Source organism: Ambystoma mexicanum, chromosome 2q (genome assembly GCF_040938575.1).
Source record: "Ambystoma mexicanum isolate Mex_15411 chromosome 2q, UKY_AmexF1_1, whole genome shotgun sequence".
NCBI lineage: Eukaryota > Metazoa > Chordata > Amphibia > Caudata > Ambystomatidae > Ambystoma > Ambystoma mexicanum.
Genome location: NC_090924.1, coordinates 87784333 through 87806564, shown reverse-complemented (window position 1 = coordinate 87806564; position 22232 = coordinate 87784333). Strand labels below are relative to the sequence as shown.

General features: G+C 49.3%; 1 protein-coding gene across 6 annotated transcripts in view; it reads left to right on the top strand.

The window, feature by feature from the left end:
• ABCA3 (ATP binding cassette subfamily A member 3) overlaps positions 1 to 22232 on the top strand; it is a 1774001-nt gene that overhangs the window by 557637 nt on the left and 1194132 nt on the right. The window lies entirely within an intron of this gene.

The following is a 22232-nucleotide window of genomic DNA, read 5'->3' as shown; positions in this document are numbered from 1 at the left end:
GTTCTCATTCTTCTCCCTGTGGCTATCTCGTGTGGCGTAAAATGATGGTCGGAGCCAGGTTGGTTCCGAAGAGCATACAGTGCCAGTGGAAGGCAGTGCAACTATCCATTCTTTAGAGTAAGCTTCAACTTGGCTATCCTTTCCATTAACCAACCGTTGAGCCTCTCACAGACCCCATTACCTTCTGGATGATACGCCGACGAGAACTTGAGCTTTATACCAAGCAGCAAGCTAATCTGCTCAAAGATTGCATTTACAAAATGAGCCCATTATCACACACTCCCCACCTGGGGAAAACTTCCCTCACTAAAAATGTGGCCGCACAGGTAGAGTTTGGGTGTGTACATGGACCTGCTTCTATCCATCTAGAGAATGGACACACCACGACAATTAAATATCTGTACCCATTGCATACTTGAATCATGTCGACGTAATCGACATGCAAGTGCTGAAAAGGCCCATTTGGCCTGGGGATGACTCCTCTCACTACTTTTAATGTGTGCCCAGCGGTGAATTGCTGGCAGATTATGCAGTTCACCATAAAGAATGCAACATGCTCAGCTGAATTTGGTATGAACCAGTCTTCCGCGAGCGTTGCTGCTAGATTCTCTTTCGTCATATGCGCCAGGTAATGTAATTTCTCCAGCGCTATTTTTCGTAGGGCTACAGGCATTACTGGTTTACCAGTGCTGTCTTGTCACCACAAGCTGTCAGAGGGTTTTAAAGAACACCCTTGACATTTCCACAGGTTTTTCTCTTCCAGTGGTGCCTCCCCTTGGAGCTCCATTAGTAGTGTTTGCCCAAGATCGTTGTAGGCTTCCGTTGTGGTTCGTGCAACCATCATTCTTTTGTGGGTGCACGCCACTTCCACTTCCACTTCCACTTCCACAACCGTCTCACTTTTGGATGCCATACGTTTGGCTTCCGTGTCTGCTGCATGATTTCCGCATGAGACAAAATCTGTCCCTTTCGTGTGGGCGGTGCATTTCACGACCGCTATGCCCAATCGGAACTGTAGTGCCTTTATCAGCCTGTCCAATAAGGCTGCGTGCTGCACTGGCATGCCGTCTGCTCGGAGGTAGCCCATCCTGTTCCAGCGCGATAAGCCTGCGTGCACCGTTGACGTCATATAGGCAGAGTCACTATACACCATTACTTCCTGGTCTGCGTGTTTCTCAATGGCGAGTATCAACGCCAATAATTCTGCAGCCTGTGCTGAATAGTGAGATGGTATTCGCGCACTAACAAGTACTCAAAATTTTCCATTTGCTGTGTGTTTCATCACAGTGACGCCTGTGTACCTTTGCCCATCACTTTGGTCGACCCTTGAAGACCCGTCAATAAAGACGATCTCTCCTCCTGCCCAAGGCATTTACTTTCACCCTGGGGATTTCATCATAGAATTCTTCATAATTCGTGCAGGTATGTATCGGCTCTTCTTCAGTGACTGGCTCTGCTATAAACACAGCTGGGTTCACTATCCTATATCGGACTATTTTAATCAATGGGTTTGATATGATCACTTCATAGGGAGAAGCTTTCTGAGATGTCAATGTGCCCTTTGGTTTCTCTTAGATGGAAAATGAGTGCTCGACGTATAACGTCATGGAACCTCCCATTACAATGGTTGTCACTTTCTCTATGGCGAACGCTGCGGCAGCTAAACCTTGTTTGCATGGGAAGTGGCCTCTCATTACTGGGTCCAGATTCCCACTGTAATATGCTCGGGGCTTATACCACAATGAGGTTCTTTGAGCGAGCACTGCCGTCATAACGCTGCTATCTGTATGTGAAAACAGGTAAAATTCCTCTGCATAATTGGGAATTCCGAGAAGTGGAGCTGTACAAATCGCTCTCTTGAGTTCAGTAAACCCCTCCTCCATAGTCTCACACCATTCAATCTTTTCTTTAGTCACTCGGGCCTTTTTTAGGGCCTGAAGTAAAGGCTTAGTATACGAGCTGTAATCGAAAACCCATGCCCTAACATAGTTGCACAGGCCTAGAAAGCTCTGCATTTGCTTTATCATGTGTGGCTTAGCCGTGTTCAGTATGGCTTCAGCCCTTTCTGGGGTCACCTTCTTGCCTTCATGTGAGATTAGCTGGCCTGTGTACAGCACTTCCAGTTGACAATATTGTAACTTTTCTTTGTCAACCTTCTAACACTTCTCAGTCAGTATAGTCAGTAGCTGAACAGAATCGTGCCTGCATTGCTCTTCTGTGGTACTGCAGATTAGGATGTCATCCACATACTGCAAGACGATGCTTTCTAATGCAATATTGCTCCAGTCCATCTGTAGGACTCTGTTGAAAATAGACGGAGACTCACAGTGCCCCTGTGGCAGCCTCGTGCTTTTCAGACGCATTTGCCTGAACGTGAATGACGTCAGATCTTGTGAGCCACGATGCAACGGAATTGAGAAAAAGGTATTTTTCAAGTCAATCACTGTGAAATATTTTGCCTCAATGGGTATATTACATAGAATTGTAGATGGGTTAGGGACTAGAGGGAACTGTGCCTCAACAATATAATTTATTGGTCGTAAATCCTGAACTAAACGGCAAGACAGGATAAACTGACGTATTACATGGTGACGTGACTAAGATGCCTTGGTCCATCATGGCAGAAATTGTCATAGAAATCCCTTCATCTGCCTCTCTGGAAATGGGATATTGTCAGGCTCTTGGTAAAACTGCTCCTGGTTTCAGTTTAATCTTTACTTCTCCAACCCCCTTCAAGAGGCCCACGTCATAGGGTCCTGTAGTCCGCACTGAGACAGGCACTTTAGCTATATCGTCATCAAAATATTCAGGACGTTTTGGTGCCAACAACATCTTCTGTGGTACTTCTCTTTTAATCATCTTTACCCAAAAGGTGAGACTTACTTCCACCATTGTCTCTCCCGTGTCTGCTTGTTCTTCAAACATATCGTCATCGGTGATGTCAGTCACTCGAAATCCTTCTTCGATGGTGATAATCGCGCACCATTGTCTGCCTTCATCATCGTAGCCATCAACCAATACTGCTTTCCCTCACACTGCTGCTGTGTACATCATCAAGGGAAATACTTGTCCCTCCTCATGCATAGGTATTCCTGGTCTAAATAAAAACTCATCATGGGTTCTCATGGTTCTGTCGGCAAGGCCTGGCAATCCTGCCATAAGCACTCGCATGCCATATGCGAAACCTTCTGGCTCCAATGGTATGGCCCTCATGGCTGTGTCCTGGGTATGCTCTAATTTTGCATACATTTGAATAGTGCATTCCTGGAGTGGAGCATACTATGCCCTCCTCTGTGAACGAAATTGTCATGTTCAACTTTGTCATTAAGTCTCGACCCAAAATGTTTACTGGGGTCTTGTAACGCTCACCTGATTCTCGCAGAGGCGCCGGTCTTGACTGGGCGACTACCGTATCTCCAAAGGTGATGTGTAGCACCCGGTTGGCTCTTGGGCTGGACCTCTGTGCACTGTATGCCTGACGTGTAGAGTAAGATGTCTGCAGATAGAAAATATGGGGTTAATGAACTGGGGTTATTGGGGTGTCCCTATCTCTTTCCTCTTCTCCTCTCCTGTAGACCCCCAAAGGTTAACGCTCTCACCTTAGGTAAGTGAATGCCGAGCTCTCCATCTGCCTCGGGGCAGGGTGCTGTAACCAGTTTCTTCACTGGATAGGTAGCGCAGGCCTCTTGACTTCAGAGGACTGCTGTCCGTCGTTTACTGCACGAACGGTAAGTTTCGAGTCATTCAAATGTCTTTAAAGTCTTTAGTAATGATGTCTCTTGTTTTGCAGGGTTCCGGCGATGGCGGATGACGGGCTGAAGTGAGTTGAAGATGGAGCCCGTGTGATGAATAGAAGCGCCTGGAAGCAGGTAAGTAAGCGCTTGTTGCCTGCTTCACGATGCGCTCTAACTGTCTTTTTATTTTGCAGGTACGAGTTCGGAGCAGCTGCAGGGTGCCGGAATACCCACTGGATTAGATGTGGAAAGGAGTAATGGCACGTGAGTATTAAAGTTCCCCAATGTCTTTAAACGCACCTTGTTTTGTCTTTCAGATGCGGGATGCAGCGCCGAAGGCCTCCGGAGCGTGCAAAGAGTTGGTAAGCTTTTGTCTTTCAGATGCCGGAATGCAGTGTGAAGACCTCCGGAGCGCACGAAGAGTAGGTAAGCCTTTGCCTTTCAGATGCCGGAATGCTAACCTGTTCTTTCTTGTCTTTATAGGTGTTGCTGAAGACTGGATTCAGGATGGTAAGCCTTTGCCTTTCAGATGCCGGAATGCTAGCCTGTTCTTTCTTGTCTTTATAGGTGTTGCTGAAGACTGGATTCAGGATGGTAAGCCTTTTTCCTTAGGCCCAGGACCGGATGCAGAAGGCACGATGAGCGTTCTGCTGCAGAGGTTGCAGAATAACGCAAAGCAAGATTCATCCACTGGGTGTGGTTTAAATAGCCTCCTGTAGTGCTTCGGTGTCTCCTTCCACAGCCACGCCTAGGTAAGAAAAGAGTTCCTGCTTTCCAGAAGAGTTCCAGTGTTCTGAATCCAGGGAGTGGCTCCAGCCCCACCCAACAGGAAAAGTAGTTCCAAACAGAAGGGGATCAGAGGCTCAACTGGCAGGCAAGTAAGCAGCATGGTCTGCTGCAGGTAAGTCCACCCAAGCATTATGAGCCTGGCGCTTCCAGCGCTGGGACTGGGCATATTTATGAGCCTGGTGCCACTGGCGCCAGGACTGGGTCCAAAAGGTCCCAATTGGGACTGGTTGGCACTCGGAACCTGGGTTATGGATCTGCTTCCAAGGGAGTTGGGAAAACCCTGACCTTTTGGAAGCAGAGATCATGACAGGTCTGACGCGAATACAGTAAAAGTACATTCATTTTGCACTCTCCTATGGAGACTGGGAGTGCATTTGTAAAGGGATCTCGACTGTGAGCTCCTGTAAAACTCAGAGTATCTATGGCCTCGCCGGACAAGGAACACTTGCCTTCACGTATACACAAGTGTGTTGCACCCGTGTCCATTAGGAAGGAATATTCTTTACCCCCTATAACGACATCCACCCTAGGTTCTCTATGAGGTTCTGGTGTCACTGATAGGATAGAGCACATCAGGGTTCCCAGTGAGCTATCCTAGTTCATATATGTTTGGCCCACTGTGCACTTGCAGATTTTCCCCATTCCTAGTGTTGCTTCCCCTTCCAGGGTTCTTGGTCTGTGGTAGTTGTGGCGGTGCCTGTTGGGATTATCCTTGTGGAAAATTCCCCATGTTTTGTGGTTGCACCCCTTGTTGTGCTCCTGGCGTTAGTTGATGCACCTCTAGATTCTGTGCAACGCCCTGTTGTAAAACTACAGGTGGATTCTCTGTGCCTGCTCCCATTCCTTGGCATTCTGCATCATGCCTTGACTTGTGCATGTGTGTGCCAAATGCCCTGTCATTCCACACAGCCAACATACTGGCGGTGGTAGGATTATTTGTCCATTTGACATATCCGGGTTACCATTTTGCATGTTTTGAAAGCCTCCTTGATTATTTTGGAAACCTCCCTCATTGCTCTGCAATCCTCTTCGCCTAAATCCTCTTCCCCATGGGTAAAACCCTATGTTACCCTGATTATTCTGTTGTGGACTAGCCGCCTGCTGCATGCTTTGTTCAGCTGCGTTAGGTAGCATGGCTCCTTCAAGAGCATACTTTGATAATTTCTTTTGCACCAGCTTCGCTTCCTCACCCTTTCGAGTTGCCTCCTTTTTGCGATTCTTTTCTTGCAACAGTCTACAGTAATGTGCGATAGTCAACTGTATTTCAGCCCAAGGCTTAGCCTCAACTCCTACCAATTTCTTCAGTTGTTTCTGCACTGGTTCTGGCAACCCTTGGCACAATATATGTTTAAAAGCAGGTATTGATTTCGTCCAAGATTCATGCGTTTCGAACTCCCACGCGTCTTGGAAATTCTGTATATAAATTAACGGATCCTCAGAATCCTTCATTTTTCAAGTCATTATAGCTCCCATATCGGAAGTGTCTGGGTAAAACACTCATAGTGCTTTCCATACTGCTGCTCTGCAATTGTTAAATGGCGCTCTGTCATGCGCGGTGTTAATTGTGGTTACACCAGGGTAGCCTGCCCGTGTCCACACATCGTCTGCTCTCTCACCAAGTATGGCGATCAGGAGACCTTTAATGTCCCCTATAGCTAGCGTGTTTCCTCCTGTCATTTTTTCTAACTCAAGTGTCCATTTTCTGGCTCCCGATGTCAGCATTGGAAGCTTGTTTTTTCAGGTTTTCTCGATCCATGTGTGGCCATGGAATATATTGTGGTCTTGCTCCCCCCTTTTCTAGTAGCGGAAATTGGAATGCGCAGCCCTCTTTCTCTTCTCTTAGTTTTCCTGTCTATTGCAGGGCTAATATTCCTGCATCGCCGTCTACCTAGCAATGTCCTCAGTCTTTCTACATAGGGCCGTGACGACACCCCCCTCTGACCATGAGGTACTCCTTGTCGGTCAGACTGTGCGGCTGACTCTGATGCCCTCGGTGCGGACTCACTAGTCTGACCATCGTATCCCTCTTTCCCTTGGGAGTCGTCTTTGGTGCCGTCTCCCTGCCTCTTTTTCCTCGAGGTACTCCCTTTCAGAGTCGGACATTGTTTGTCCCCAATTCACACAACTTCTTGTGTCCTCATTGTTTCTACTGATTTCTTATCTATGCAGGGACAGTTTCCTATTCCCACTACTTCGGGTGACCTCCTCAGTGTCATATAGCTGAGTGCTTTCCAAGCGCTCGTCCTCCCCCTCTCCTTGGGGTATTTGCTCGATTCCCATTTCATCATACACTCTATCGATCCTTTCCCCGATGCTTCTGGTGTCAAAGTCATCTTCACTATTTGCCCTTTATGTGCCTGGTACTGAATCGTACGCAGGAAAGAATTCTTCAATGTCTTCCCAGTCTACAATTGGATCGGGTTTTTTAACTTCCCTCTCCAAATATTCTTGATTGCGTGCCCCCTGTCTTCATTTACGTTCGATATCGTCATCAAATTCTTTGCGTTTCCTCGCCTCTTCTCTGACCATCTCTTCTTCCCTTCTCTTTTCATGTCTACGTTCATCTGCCCTTCGAATTTCCTCATATCTTCGTCTCCTTATCCTTTTTTCACGTACCCTTTGCTCTTCTTCTAACCTTTGCTGTTTCTGTCTGTCTTGATCATAGGCTGCTCTCGGATTCCGATCGAGCTGTTTTTCTTGCTCCTCGCAATATAGCTGTTCTCGTCTTAGTCTCTTTACTTCTTATCCTTTCGTCTCTTAACTCATTCTCTTTCTCCTTTGTCTTTGCCTCATCTAACCGCTCCTTTGGTCTCGTGCCATCACTGCCTTTCCCATCTAATTTCAATAAGAGTTGTCCTCCCATCCATTCGTCTTTTGCAAATGCTATCTCATCAGTTTCGGTCTTCGCTCCCTTTCCATTTCTTTCCCTCTCTCTCCTTGTCGAGAGATGCACTTGTCTGTGCTTGATCCTTCCTTTCGTCATTGCGCCTCCCCTGGTCCCTTGGGACTGCGGAGGTAAGATTCTTGTCCTTATCCTTCCCTTGATTTTCGTCACTACTATATGTAGGTGACTCATATGCGGGGTTGCTATACCCCGTGGCTGTCTTAAGTTCTCTCAACGGGTATAATCCCTCGTTCTTACTTCATTCACTTGCCGTTTCAAGTGAAGGCGGCAGGTGGCACGGTAGGCGTCTCACCCCCCTCAGTACATGCGTTAAGTATCCAATCTGTAGGAGGCTCTTCCTCCTTTGTCTGTTCATACATCTTCCAAAGTTCGAGAACAGCAAAGCGTTTTTCTAGCTTTTTGCCTGTGTATGTGGCGTGCAAATATGTCATTGTATGTTGTAAAAAGGCTTTAGATAAAGACCCATTTTGTGGTTATGACATAAACATCCTATGGGCCGTACCTTTAACCCACTTGGTGCTATACTTCTTTAGCTTGGGTGCTTGTTTTGGCAATTGCTTGCATAAGCGTGCTAATGGAGTTATGTCTTCCATGTTTAAATCTGTTCCCTTTCTTCTTATATAACACTTGTTAATGCTTTTGTGTGGTTGAAACGCCTTGTGACAATATGAGCGAGCACCAAACACTGCAAGCTCGAATCCAAATTTTCCACCCAAAAAGGTTTATATTACCAATTTGCTCAAAAAACATCAATTCATGCTCGAGTCTGTCTCAACTATTGAATCTCACAAAAATTTTAATCCGTTCACTTAACAAAAATTTAACATATGACATCACAACACAACATGTAAAACAGACACTTGACAGACTAGACGGACACCAGCTGGACACACATATCTCTGCCTCTAATCATTACCCCTTTGTGGAGTGTAAACAAACCTCTTTCATGATGTCTTTAAACGTGGTGGTAGCCTAGTCGTTCCCTATTATATGGGACTCTGGGTACACGTTTCTTCTAGCCGCTATATTTAAAGTGCAGGAATAAGGCGAATCCTCTCACTTCTCAGGTGTCCGTCCTGGTAACCTCTCTCTTCTTGGGTGTCCACCCCGGTAACCCAGGTATACATATCCTTTTCTACTTCTAACTATATTTTGTTTCACCTCCTCCCTCCGTTACCTTTTCCCTTTACTTTTGCCAGAACATTAGTCTTTTTCACTCACCGTTCGCATTGTTCCTCTCTGGACCCTCGGCAAAGGACTTGTGATATTGCTGAAGACCTAGAGTTACTTTATGTCGACGGTCAATAGGTGTCTTATTTTAATCAATAATTGATGGTCACCAACCATCCTCTGCTACCAAGTGTACTAGAGAGACCCCCGACCGGCCCATAGTCAGTTTGCTCTGTAGTACTTTAAGACGAGATAGCAGCACCTTGAGATATGGATGGGGGTGTAGGATTTCTTACTCCAACACCAATCAATAAGGCCAACTCAATGGTTTGGCAAAGGGGAGTGCGTTTAATGACAAGTACAAAAAATGGGGAAACAACAGTGATGCGATAGCCCGTCTCGTTTCAATTCCCAACAACTTCATGCAAACAGTAACAGTTATACCGAAAATTCGTCGTCATTGACGTGTAACACTCAAAAGTTATCATGCAATTCTGTTGCTTGGAAAAGGTAACTTAAATATAGGTGCTGTATCTGTATATGGGAACGGAGTGTGAGGATGGATAAACATTATCAGGTGGGTGTCTAAGCCCTTCCTTCAAGAATGACTACGGTGGACGTCACTAAAAGTGTCATGATCTCTGCTTCCAAAAGATCAGGACTTGCCCGACTCCCTTGGAAGTAGACCCATAACCCCGGTTCCGAGTGCCAGCCAGTCCCAATTGGGACCTTTTGGACCCTGTCCTGGCGCCAGTGGCACCAGGCTCATAAAGATGCCCAGTCCCAGCGCTGGAAGCGCCGGGCTCATAATGCTTGGGTGGATTTACCCTGCAGCAGACCATGCTGCTTACTTACCTGCCAGTTGAACCCCTGATCCTCTTCTGTTTGGGACTACTTTTCCTGTTGGGTGGGGCAGGAGCCACTCCCTAGGTTCAGAACACTGGAACTCTTCTGGAAAGCAGGAACTCTTTTCTTACCTAGGCGTGGCTGTGGAAGGAGACACCTAAGCAGTACAGGAGGCTATTTAAACCACACCCGATGGATGAATCTTGCTTTGCGTTATTCTGCATTCTCTGCAGCAGAACGCTCATCGTGTCTTCTGCTTCTGATCCTGGACCTAAGGGAACAAAGGCTTACCATCCTGGAATCCAGTCTTCAGCAGCACCTGTAAAGACAAAGAAAGAACAGGTTAGCACTACGGTCTTCAGTGGCAGCGCATCTCTTACCTGGTCCATCGGCTGTCACCAACGCCTCGCGCTGCATTCCGGCATCTGAAAGACAAAGGCTTACCTACTCTTCGCATGCTCCGGAGGTCTTCGCACTGCATTCCGGCATCTGAAAGACAAAAGCTTACCAGCTCTTCGCACGCTCCGGAGGCCTTCGGCGCTGCATCCCCCATCTGAAAGACAAAAGAAGGTGCGTTTAAAGACATTGGGCAACTTTATTACTCACGTGCCATTACTCCTTCCCACGCCGAATCCAGTGGGTATTCCAGCACCCTTCAGCTTCTCTAAAGCTCCGAACTTGTACCTGCAAGATAAAAGGGACAGTTAGTGCGCATCGTGAAGCAGGCTACAAGCGCTTACTTACGTGCTTCCAGGTGCTTCTATTCCTCACGCGGGTTCGATCCTCAACTCTCATCAGCCCGCCATCCGCCATCGCCGGAACCCTGCAAAACAAGAGATATCATTACAAAAGACTTTTAAGACATTTGAAGTGCCCAGAATTTACCGTTCGTGCAGTTAACGACGGACAGCAGTCCTCTGAGGTCAAGAGGCCTGCACCCTTATCCAGTGAAGAAACTGGTTACGGCACCCTGCCCCGAGGCAGATGGAGAGCTCGGCGTTCACTTACCTAAGGTGAGGGCGTTAACCTTTGGGGTTCTACAGGAGAAGAGAAAGGGAAGAGGAGAGAGGCACCCAATAACCCCAGTTCATTAATTCCATATTTTCTATCTGCAGACATCTTACTCTTCGAGTCAGACATACAGTGCACAGAGGTCCAGCCTAAAGAGCCAACCGTGTGTTATACATCACCTTTGAAGATACGGCATTCACCCAGTCAAGACCGGCGCCTCTGCAGGAATCAGGTGAGCGTTACAAAAGTACAACGTGCCATTGGTTCTACTATCTATAGGACCCCAAGATTATTTGGTCCATCGTGATTGGGTTGGCTTCGACCCCATGCATGATTCTTCACTTTAATTAGCAGCATGCAGAATGGTCAACCGGGTGCAGGATGCCCCAAGATTCACCCAGCTTCCCTTCCATCAATCAGTACTTTAGTGGCTATGCGTCAATTAGTTGGCTGTGGTCGGCCTCAAAACTGTAGCCTCTTGTCAGAAAAAGTTATGGTATCTTCTGTTTGGGAGACAGCCAGGCATAGGTGTGAAACTGTGCCTCTTTTCGCTCGGCTGGTCACGTGCTGGCACACCGTGAATCGGCTTAGTTTTCCTTCTATTTGCGCATTTAATTCTTATTCGGCTCGCCACCTGCCTGGGTCTCCTTATCTCGGCCTTCCTGGGGCAGGCTGTTCTGTTCTCAAGTTTCAATTCCGCAAAGCTACTGTTCGCCTCCCTCTCTTGGTCTGACCTCGACTTCCCAGGCATGAGCTGCTCTTGCTGAGTTTCGATTCAGCCGTCTCTTCTCGTTTTAGTTGGAATACGAATCCTGTCCTGTTTGACCCCTAGTAACCTGAGTTAATTCTGCTTTTGTGTAAAGTGGACTCGCACTTATATAGTGTGCTTCGTTGAGGTAGATATATATATAGGTGGCGCTTGCCACTCTATTTTTCTACTAAGCATAGCAAGCTGCATAGTTTTCTTAGCTTCTTGCTGTTACAAGCATATGTACAGGCGTTAGTTGGTTGAATATCTTCATCCTGCTTACGGCTTAAGTTTCTTTATATTTCAACATTGTCTCTCCTTCTAGGTTCACGCTATCCTTACTCATGGTGTTTCGTCTCTGTGTGTCATCCTTTGGTTGTTGTTTCTTTCATCTGTGAGTCTGTCCGGGCCCTCGTGTTGTCACCATTCGTCTTCAATTAAGGCCTTTTGAGTTTCTTCTGGGACAGTGTTTAAGCAGTCTTGATTTCGTGTCATTTGCTGGTAGGGTTGTCTCAATGGATACCTTACTGTCCATGGTTGTCTGGTTATTGGTATTTGAATAGGTATTGTTCTTTTGATAGGTACTGGGCGGAGCCCTACTGCGGCTCTCTGCTGGTTTATTTGCTCATCATACGTCACATATCTCGGTGTGAATGTTCTTGGAACTTCAAAATGGGCGACTGGAGTGCAGGCCATATTTAGGACCTCCTCTACACTGTATAATGACGTCTTGCATCCCCTTCGACTGCACTATGGCCACCCCTCTCACCACTACTTTAAAGGCCTTCCAGAGTGTACCTGCAGATTCCACACTGCCTGTATTGTGCTCAAAATATTCCTTTACCTCTTTCCTCAGATGTTCCTGAAACCCTTCATCCTTAAAGGGATGGTATAGTAAAAAATTTTATTTAAAAAATAGATAGGCAACATAAAAAAAATACTAGCATTCTCCGTTTTAAAACTTCCTATGTAAAATTTTGAGCTATTCAAGCTCAAAATTCGCAAAAGCAAGCACATGGGCGCATCCATTTTGTGAAATGGAGGCCCTCCTGTGCTGGCTTTTGCTTTTGCGGCACTAATGAAGGAAAAGCCAGCCAGCTGTAGTACACAAAAGCTACCGCTGGGTGGCTTTCCCTTCATTAGTGCTGTAGGCGGAGGACGGGGACCGGAGACCAGAGCAGGAAAGCTGCAGCTGAATCTCGGTAAGTGCTATTTATTTTTTTTTAAAAAAAAAATAAGCACTAGCTGCGGTTTTATTTCTAAGTTTTCCGGGCTGGAGGAGCCCGGAAAACTTAGAAATAAAACTGCAGCTTTAAAAACGTATTTATGTTTGCGGTCGCTTTTGAAGCTTTTGAAGCGACCGCAAACATAAATGCAACATTATTGTGTTGGAAAACGCTGCGGTTTTTCTTTCCAAGTTTCTCAGGCTCCTCCGGCTCGGAGGAGCCTGAGAAACTCAGAAAGAAAAACCGCAGCGTTTTCCAACACAACCGCGTTGTTTCTGCCTGAATCTGCTTTCCCATTTGGGGCTCTCGGGCTCCCCACGGGGAGCCCGAGAGCCCCAAATGGGAAAGCAGATTCAGGCAGAAACAACGCGGCATTGCGGAAAACAACCGCGTTGTTTCTGCCTGCATCTGCTTTCCCATTTGGGGTTCTCGGGCTCCCCACGGGGAGCCAGAGAGCCCCAAATGGGAAAGCAGATTTAGGCAGACACAAAGCAGCATTTAGCTTTTCCCATTTGGGTCTCTCGGGCTCCCCACGGGGAGCCCGAGAGCCCCAAATGGGAAATCGGCTGCAGGTAGAAACACTACGCGGCATGTAAACATAACCACGTTGTGTTTCTGCCTGGTGTGGCTTTCACTTTGGGTCTCCGGTGGGAGCACCGGAGACCCAAAGTGATAGCCACAGCGGGCAGAAACACACGCGGTTGTGTTTGAAAATGCTGCGGTTTTTCTTTCCGAGTTTCTCAGGCTCCTCTGAACCGGAGGAGCCTGAGAAACTTGGAAAGAAAAACCGCAGCGTTTTCCAACACAATAACGTTGTATTTATGTTTGCGGTCGCTTCTAAAGCGACCGCAAACATAAATACGTTTTTAAAGCTGCGGTTTTATTGCTAAGTTTTCTGGGCTCCCCCAGCCCGGAAAACTTAGAAATAAAACCGCAGCTATTGCTTATTTTTTTTAAAAAAATAAATACCACTTACCGAGATTCAGCTGCAGCTTTCCTGCTCTGGTCTCCGGTCCCCGTCCTCCGCCTACAGCACTAATGAAGGGAAAGCCACCCAGTGGTAGCTTTTGTTTACTACAGCTGGCTGGCTTTTCCTTCATTAGTGCCGCAAAAGCCAGCACAGGCGGGGCATCCATTTCACAAAATGGATGCGCCCATATGCTTGCTTTTGCGAATTTTGAGCTTGAATAGCTCAAAATTTTACATAGGAAGTTTTAAAACGGAGAATGCTAGTATTTTTTTTTTTTATGTTGCCTATCTATTTTTTAAATAAAAATGTTTACTAGACCATCCCTTTAAGTGCCTCGTCCCTAAGTCTCCATGTCGGGATCCTAGCTCGGGAGTGGGTGAGGGGGGGAGAAACTTCCACATAACCAACAGAGGGGCGTGGACTCTTGCTTTATATTCAGCCCTTATAAACTCTCCCAAACCACCTTCTCTCACAAACACATAATCTAACCTCGTATAGAAGTTCTTGGGAGCCGTATAATGAGAGTTTACTCTGGCCTGCGGACACCATGTCCTCCATACATTGGCCAAATTGAATGTGTGTAACGGCGTGTTTAAAGCTTCATCTGAAGAGGCTGGATGAGTGAACCTGCCACCCGAACTATCCATTGCCGGGTCCAGCGTGCAATTAAAATTGCCCCCCACTCCAAATCAAAGCACTATCCCTATAGAAGCCTATCATAGGGTATAAGGATCTAAAATAGGCTGCCGTGTAGTGATTTGGAGCATACGTATTAATAACACACATTTCCCTACTTTCCACCATTCTCCGTAGTACTACAATCCTACCATCAGTGTCCAGGAAGGTCTGGAGGACCTTGAAGTGGACTGTAGGTGCCACCCATATTAGGACCTCTCTGGCATATGCTGAATATATTGAGCCCAAAGTCACTCCCCCCCACTTCTGTGCCAAGGTATCTTGCCTTCCTTAGTAAGTTGAGTTTCTTGTAGGAGAGCTATATCAATTTTCTGGTGTCTCAAATATGCCATTATTCTTTTTCTCTTGGTGTAGCTGTTCATGCCCCTGTCATTCCAGGTTGCTATTTTAAGTTCCCTCATCCCATCTAGTGGTTCCTGCTCCTATTCTCCACATGTTGCATTCACTACTTCACCCCTGTGCTTATCTGTAGGCCACCAACCCCAACTCCCTTCCCGCTCCCCCTTCTCAACCATTTCCCAGCTCCATATGTGGTGTTTAGGCATCCCCGCGTCTCACCCTTCTTCCAGGCACTAGTGCCAGTGTTCAGGGTGTCATAGGAGGGATACGTAACTGCTAGTATCCTAACTAATCTAAACTAGTATGGGCCGTAGGCTGATTCCTCCTCGTGAGGCTCAACACTAGTAGAGGTTCTTGCTTATTAAACATTTTTATAATAGCGATTGTGTCTTGCCTTGTTTATAAACGTGCTTAATAATGTCTTTTGGACATATGTCCACACAATTGCACATTAGTTAAGCGTTGCCATCCCATTTGACATTCTCGCCTAGGCTCATAATCTGTCTCGTCCATCAGGTTCGCTTCATCCATCCATTTGCTCACCTCTTCTGGAGTTTCAAAGAAGATAGCTCAACTTTTGTATAGCACTTTCAATTTGGCCGGGTATTGCAGCATGTGTTTAATGTTCGCATCTCACAACCTCCTCTCCTGCCATATAGTTCATTCTCTGTTTTTGCACCAGGAATGTATAGTCCTGGTACGCCATGATGTTAGCCGATGCTCTCCGGATCGTGCCACCCTTGCGGAAATGTTCGAGGATTTTCTCTCTATCTTTATAGTTGAGTATCCGGGCTATTATCTGCCAAAGTTGAGCTACGGGTGGCGGCTTTCTTGTCAGAGCTCTGTGCGCTCGCTCCACTGTGTGAAGGCCTCTAGGCGTATTTCCTGCAACAACATAGTCTCAATGAAGTCCGTTCGGTTTGAGCCCTCGTCTCCTTCCAGGAGCCCTATAATTGGCACGTTGTTCCTCCTGACTCATCCTTCTGCTTCCTTGACTCTGTTCTCCAGGTTCTATATTTGTTGTTGCAACTCAGATACTTCCTTGGTGTTTTTGTTGCAAGTATTCTTATTTGCTTGCACCTCCTTTTCCTAAGTGCCTGTGCGTTCTGCCAACAACCTCACATCTTGTCTCAGGAGGTTCACATCAATACTGATCGCGTCTATCTTGAATTCCAGTGAGGCCTTTGACTCTGCTATGGCTTCCAAAATGTTCTGCTCTCCGCTCCCAGGGGCTTCTGCACCTTGGGTCTCTGGGGTCGTCATCTTCATGCTTTCCAGTGCTTGAGCGGGCTTAGCAAAGGAGTCTATGGAGGATTGTTTCCCTTTGCTTTTGGTGGCTTTGGATGCCATGACTGTCTTGAACAGTGTCACTGCGCTCCTAGACTTCTCAGCGTCCCTGAGCACTGTCTCGCCCTCCGGGATCAGTTCTCTGTTTGGGCGTATCTTGTTCCACTTCTGATTAGTGTTCTTCGTATCTCATGCAGTGGTCGTTGGCCGTTACTAACACGCGTTGTCAATTATATGTTGCTTCTTTACCTTGGTATGAGTGTTAAAACCCACCCTTCTTGCCTGCTTTACAGCTTTACTTGTGCAACGTCGACAAGATACCTCCCTCCTCTTTTGTGGCGTGTGGCGGGGCCTTTGGTATAGTTCTGTGGGTTCATGCACCTCTTGTTCGTCTACTCGCCCAGATCCTGGTCCATTATTCTTCTCCCCTTCCCAGAGGTTTAGGGGGCACAGGCCTCGTCTTTCCTTCTATTGCCGTCTCATGGTCACACTCTGCACCGCAAATCTTGCAACTCTTATCCTTGCCCCGTCCGGGGAGAACGCCGACCTTTCAGCAGCATTTGTGTGCTCCAATCTATACGCCCGGTTGCAAGTTGGGGCGCTTGCACGATGTCCAATGCCCCCACTTATCTCCTGGGGGGTTATGTGCTAATAACCAAAAATGTAGGCCCCCCCTGGCTTCGGGCAGTCTTGCTTCAGGGGGAACTCGCTTCCACCGGACTGTACTGGCCCTCCTTACCAGCTTCCTGGGTACACGTACCTCTTCCGGAGCCCTACACACTACTGACCATTCACCACCTCCCCACGTCTCATGCACTTTAGCTCACCTTGTTTACTCGGTGCTGCAGTCCTCCTCATTGGCACTTGAGTCTCTGTTGGTGGCTCAGGGACCTTTGCTGCCTCCCTGCATTAGGGACACTGTGCTTTTCGGTCCCCCGAAGGTGAGCACTGCTCGGCCAGTGTGTCCAGAGCACTGCAACCACGCTGCCTTGGCTGCAGGCCTGGGCACACCTTGTCTTTGTGTGTCAGACCGGATGGCTGTCTCCTTGCATCCATCTCTACATCAGCAGAGGTTCAGTGTGGCAGGCTATTGTTCGCACAACGCAACCCACCAGTGCTGCAGTGCCCTATAATCATGCCCTGATGTCATGTCATCCGGTCGTGGGAGTGCTTATTGCAGCCCTGCCATTCCATGTCCTCCGTTCTGCACATCTATGAACTTTACGGGTGCCGCTGTCTCTGGCCTTTGATATCACAGCGCGGCCCTCTGCTTTTCTCCCGACAGCTGTACTGGCGGGCGAACGCGCCAGCGAAGGTGGCATGGCGGGCTCCGCCCCTTAGTGGGGGCTGCCCAGCCGGCCTCCTCCCCCCTCTACTCAAGCAGGGCAGGGGTGGGGGGTGGAGGGGGGGGGGGGAACACGTAGCCCGCGGACGGGAGCGCGCGAAACGTAAGGGGCGGGGCAGGGAGCCGAGGGAGAAGCCGGCCTCATAAAGGCACGGGTTTTTTCCAAACACATTCTCCCTCGGTTTCCTGCCCCCACCGGATCGTGGATTTTGTTTTGGCAGTGGGACGCCCGCCTACCAACAGAGAACTTCGTTTTGAGGAGGCCTGCCGACATTGGAAGAAGTTTTGTTTGTGTTTGTTTCCTGCTCCTGTTTGGGTTTCGGTTCGAGAGGCGGTGCATTTCCTGACCCAGAGGTGGACGGGTGCCGGTGTTGGCAGGTTCCAGCAGAGGAAGGATTTCAGTCCAGCAAGGAGAATGCGTCGGGTAAGGAGCGGGGTGAATATAAAGAGGAAAGTGGGACTCTGCGCGGGTGTGCCTGGATCAAGGTAGTGCAACGGGCGAGCTAGGCGCCGGTGATCGGGTATTAAAGCAGGCGGGGCTGCCGACTTTGGATGAGCTGAGCGCGCCCACCGGATAAAATGTATAATAGGGCTGCGTCTCGGCGGATTGACGTTGCTGCAAGAGCTGCTAGTCTTATGGTATAATGGGCAGCTGAGCAGGGGTCGACACGGGTAGGCGGCGGCGGTCGCTTTCGGTTTTTGATCTCGTTGCAACTGGTAATGAAATGTGCATTTCTAAGGGGGAAAGGCAGCCTGCTTGAAGGAGCGGCAAAAATAGAGATAGATAGTCGGACGCCGCATATGTTGAGTGCTTGGGGGGACCAGCTTTGGGGACGAGAGCTCGGCTAGCGCGAAGTAGTCAGCGCATGGGTCACAACAATAGTGGCTAGCGTTCACACCGCTGTGCGGGGACGGCCATTTTAACATGGAGAGGCGCGAACGTTATGGGTGCTGTGCTTTCGAGTAGCAGTGCCTAGTGTAAAGTGAGTTCAGAGCCCCGCAGGCACCTCGAGTTTCTGGGGCCCTGACAGCGGTTGTGTGGGGAGTAGGTGTGCAATATTAGTAATATAGCTCAGCTGATAGTGCTGACGGTTGCTTTATCCCCCTCACATAGGAAAGGTTTTCAGCCGGTCCAGTAGCTCTGATTGAAAGGAATATCACTGGGTTATAGGATTCTGTATCGCAAAGTTCGTTTACGCAAAGCCCTGTTGGAAGCAGGTTGCCAACTTTGTTGTCATTGCAATGATTGAGGCACGTGTCCTGATGTGGACAAGAAAAATGCCGGCGAGCAACTTGTTTAGTGGCATTGAGGTACGCTGCACAGCGAGGTCGCGACCTAGGAGGCGCCACGCAGGCACAGGCTGGCAAACCTAGTTGGGAGGTGCAGGCCCTACGGGCCCGGGGGGCGCAGATGGGAATCCATTGGGTATTATGGGGCAGGGTGCCTCGTGTTAACAGGACGTGTGCTGCAGTTGCGCTATGGGGATTAATCAAAAGTTAATTTTGCATCGTGTTTGCGCACATCGTGTTTGGGCTTTCAGATGGTTGGAACCACAGTGTGGGGTAAGGGTTTTGCAGTTCGCAGTTCAGGGCACCAGGTTGTGCCACTGGAGAGCGTAGCCGGCTTTGCCCGTGCATCGGTCTGAAGTGGAGGTAGTAGCTTGGAGTTAAGGAGAGGGGCTAGGGCTTGGTGGCTATGTCGGTAGCAACGCAAGGGGCGGTGCGTTGCAAAGGAGATAAAATGGGAAATGGCAAGGAGGCGGCCATTTGAGGTGCTACATGCTGCTTCATTTCGTGCTGCACGTTTTTGTAACATGCCAATACAATGGGGCTGCGAGGCGCATTTTGCAAGGGGGATTTATCTTCCATCTCCTTAACGAGACGCTACTTCTGGAGTGCAAGAGGCAGTATTTCTGTTCTTTCCCCCCGCGGTAGCCTGCTTCAAGAGGAGATCTACTTTGGAATTGCTGTCGGTGTTCCAGGCTGGGCGGTGTTCCAGGCGTACATCGAAAGTTCGGCTGCGAGATTCGGGAGTTCGAGCAGAAGCAGATTTCGGTTCCAGCCGGGGAAATAAGGTAATGGAGTACCAGATGGGAGTGTAAGGCCGGCAGTCGGGGGTTTGTTGAGGCGGCTAGCGGTTGCGTTGCAAGGGGTACTTAGACTCGCCTACATCGCGGTGGGATTCGCAGGCGGGGGTTGAAATGTGTGCAGTTCGACGCAGGCGGGGTTGGGGGAGCAGGAGAAGGGAGAGAGAATTATGTGCAGGAGGGGGTCACAGGGACCACAACAACAGGTCACGGTTCACAGAACTGGCTGATTAAGATGGGGAACAGGCATTCAACCTAAGGGTTGAGGAGAACGACGATGGGGGAGGCACTATCACAGGAATGGAGAACGACGATGGGGGAGGCACTATCACAGGAATATGTCTTAGTTTGGCATTTAGATCTATAATGCGCACATACCCGGAGGTTTCTTAAGCGTCGCCCCGGGATCGAATATGTGTTTGAACTGGGGGAAGTTTGCTTATGGGGAATCCACTACTTTTAGTTGGGGGAACACGAAGGAGACAGGTTGGCTTGGTGAGGGGACTGGAGGTAGCAGCACAAACACGGTGGGGACGGCGTTGGGCCGAGTAATGCAGCTAAGGGGGGGGAGGAGGCGGCAGGGACCAGGGTATGTTTACGAAAACTGATGACCACCGTGGCACAGGTTCGAGTAAATGCAACATGTGTGTATTAAGGCAAGAAAGGAAGCAACATGTGGTTTCTATTTTGAGATACGTTGCCATGTTGCTGCACGGCTGGCGGTGATACGCACCCATTTGTTTCATTTGGGAAGGCGCATTGGCAGCAGTTGTGGCTTTAGGCAGGCCTGTAAGAGGGAATTTCGGAGATAGCTGAGAATGGGTAGGTTGGCTTAGTCATAACATGATCAATGACCACAGGCCGTACATAGGAGATTGGTTATAGGTCGGGCTGGCAGCAGGTCTTGTCAGGTTAGGTTGAGGCTGGGGGACCTTCAGGGATTCTAGGACCAGTTCTTTTTTCCCTTGGGTTGTTAAAACAAGACCAACCACCCGGCACAATAGTAGCATCTGGTAGTAATTTTCTGTTCGAAGAGATAAGTTGCCCCAATTATAATACCTCCGGTTGACAGCATTGTAGCTTCTAGACGGGGCAGCGGACCGTTGGGCAGTCTGCAGAGAGGCCTATCCTTGCATGGCACGCGGCTGGTCAGGCCTGCCTGCCCTGTTCAAAACATCGCAATTTCTTTATATATGAATTCAACTCTAAACCACTTCCGTGGCACTGATAATGAGGGTCTTCTCTGTACGGGGAACAGTTTTGACCAGTGTTGCTGAATAAACATTATTTAATTAAATACTATTTGACGATAAAGCTGGCGGTTTTACCGCAGGTGGCTGACGCTTTGCCCGGTTGGGAGCAAGAACACACGGGGCACCACACATTCGCTTCGAGCCCCCTCACCCCGGGCAGGGAGACGCTGGGGATTGGGGTGCTCGGTCCGGTAAAACAGGGAGTAAGGGGGGCACAATATGAAGGGGTACAGAACCGGACACCGCAAGACCACACGCTTCGAGCCCCCTCACCCTGAGCAGAGTCTCTGGGGAGTGGGGTGCTCGGGGTGCCGCACCGGGGGCTACAGGCCGCCGGGGGCAGGGGGGGGCGAAAGCCAGCCCACCAGGGACGGAAAATGTCATGTCATGGGGGAAGACGAGGGTATGAGGTGGGGGGATGAAGAGCGGGCAATGCCTCGTGGTTAAGTGTTAAGACTGAATCAAGTTGACCTCCAACCAAAGGAAATGAGGGTCGGCTATGGAGCGACCTGCGCAGGGTGGGGGAACTCTCTGCCGCCGGCAACCAGCAGAGAGTCTTGGAGGAGTCACAAGTCGATCCCTGTAGCGAAGTACTGGCAGGCCCATAGGGGAACGCTCAGCCAACAGTTTAGATCTTACGGCGCCCCAAGAGTACTAGGCTCAGGGGAGGCCCTGGAAAAAAGGGGAGGGACGTAGGGGACTTGGGAGCCAATTCCAAGCCCAAAATTGCGGGGGGGGGGGGGGGAATCAACATAAACTCACAATCAAGGCCAGCAAGGGAAGTCGGTCGGGGGGGAGCAAGTGGAGACTACGGGGGGCTCAGGTAACGGGGACAAAATCAGCAAGGGGAAGTCTTCACGGAAGGAGGGGGGCATGAGGGTGAGGGAGGTGGAGGATCCAAGATAGTGCGGCTAGGCGAAGAGAGGGAACAGGGGGGAGGAAGCCAGCCCCAAGGAATAAGGGGGGGGCAAGGACCAAAAGCTGGGGGACAGGAGACGGGGTACGGAAGAACAGGGCTGGGAAGTCTGCCTCTGGGGGGAAATGGAGCTAGGAGATGGAGGGGCAGAAACGGCAGGGAGGGGGGGGGTTGGCGGGACCCAAAAAACTGGGGACCGGGTGAGTGGAGGAGCAAGCGAGGGAAAGGAAGGAAGGAGATGGGATAGGGTACACCTAGGAGATATTACGTTGGCAGGGGGGCACTGGGCCAGACTCCACAGGGAGGCCTGGGGGAGAGGGGACTGGGAGGATTCAGGGGCTCGGCAAGACGGAAGGGAGACCTGGGGGGGCAGCATAAATAGGATAGGGCTTCCGGTACAAGCGGCACTTGGGGGACGGAGGGGGGGGACAGAGTAGAGTAGAAAGGCCATAATTAGACGGGCATCGCAAAGCGATGACCATATAGGCAGGCAGAAAGTTGTGGGCCGGCACCGGAGGGCGGTGTCGGCTTTAACGTACGGATGTGGGATATGTGTAACTTTGGGGCACTTGTGGTGGTGCCGGTATAGGAACCTGATCACTAGCGAGGCACTGCGTGGCTGCCGGTTTTACCTAGACCCAAACACAGGACACGGTGAAGTGTCGGGGGAGGGGGGCGCAGGGGATTCCCAACAAAGACCTAGAGAAAAAGGGGGGGCATATGCCAAAAGTCGCTCATGGGAAATCTACAAACAGCCAGGGGTAGAGAGAGGTTAATAGCAAGGGCCGGGCTCAACCTGAGGCGTCCACCGGACGAGGAGGGTAAGGGAGAGGGGGGGTAGGGGAAGGGATGCCTAGGTAGCCGCACACAGAGTAGTATACCTGTGGTGGTGAATTACGGATCGCCTGTA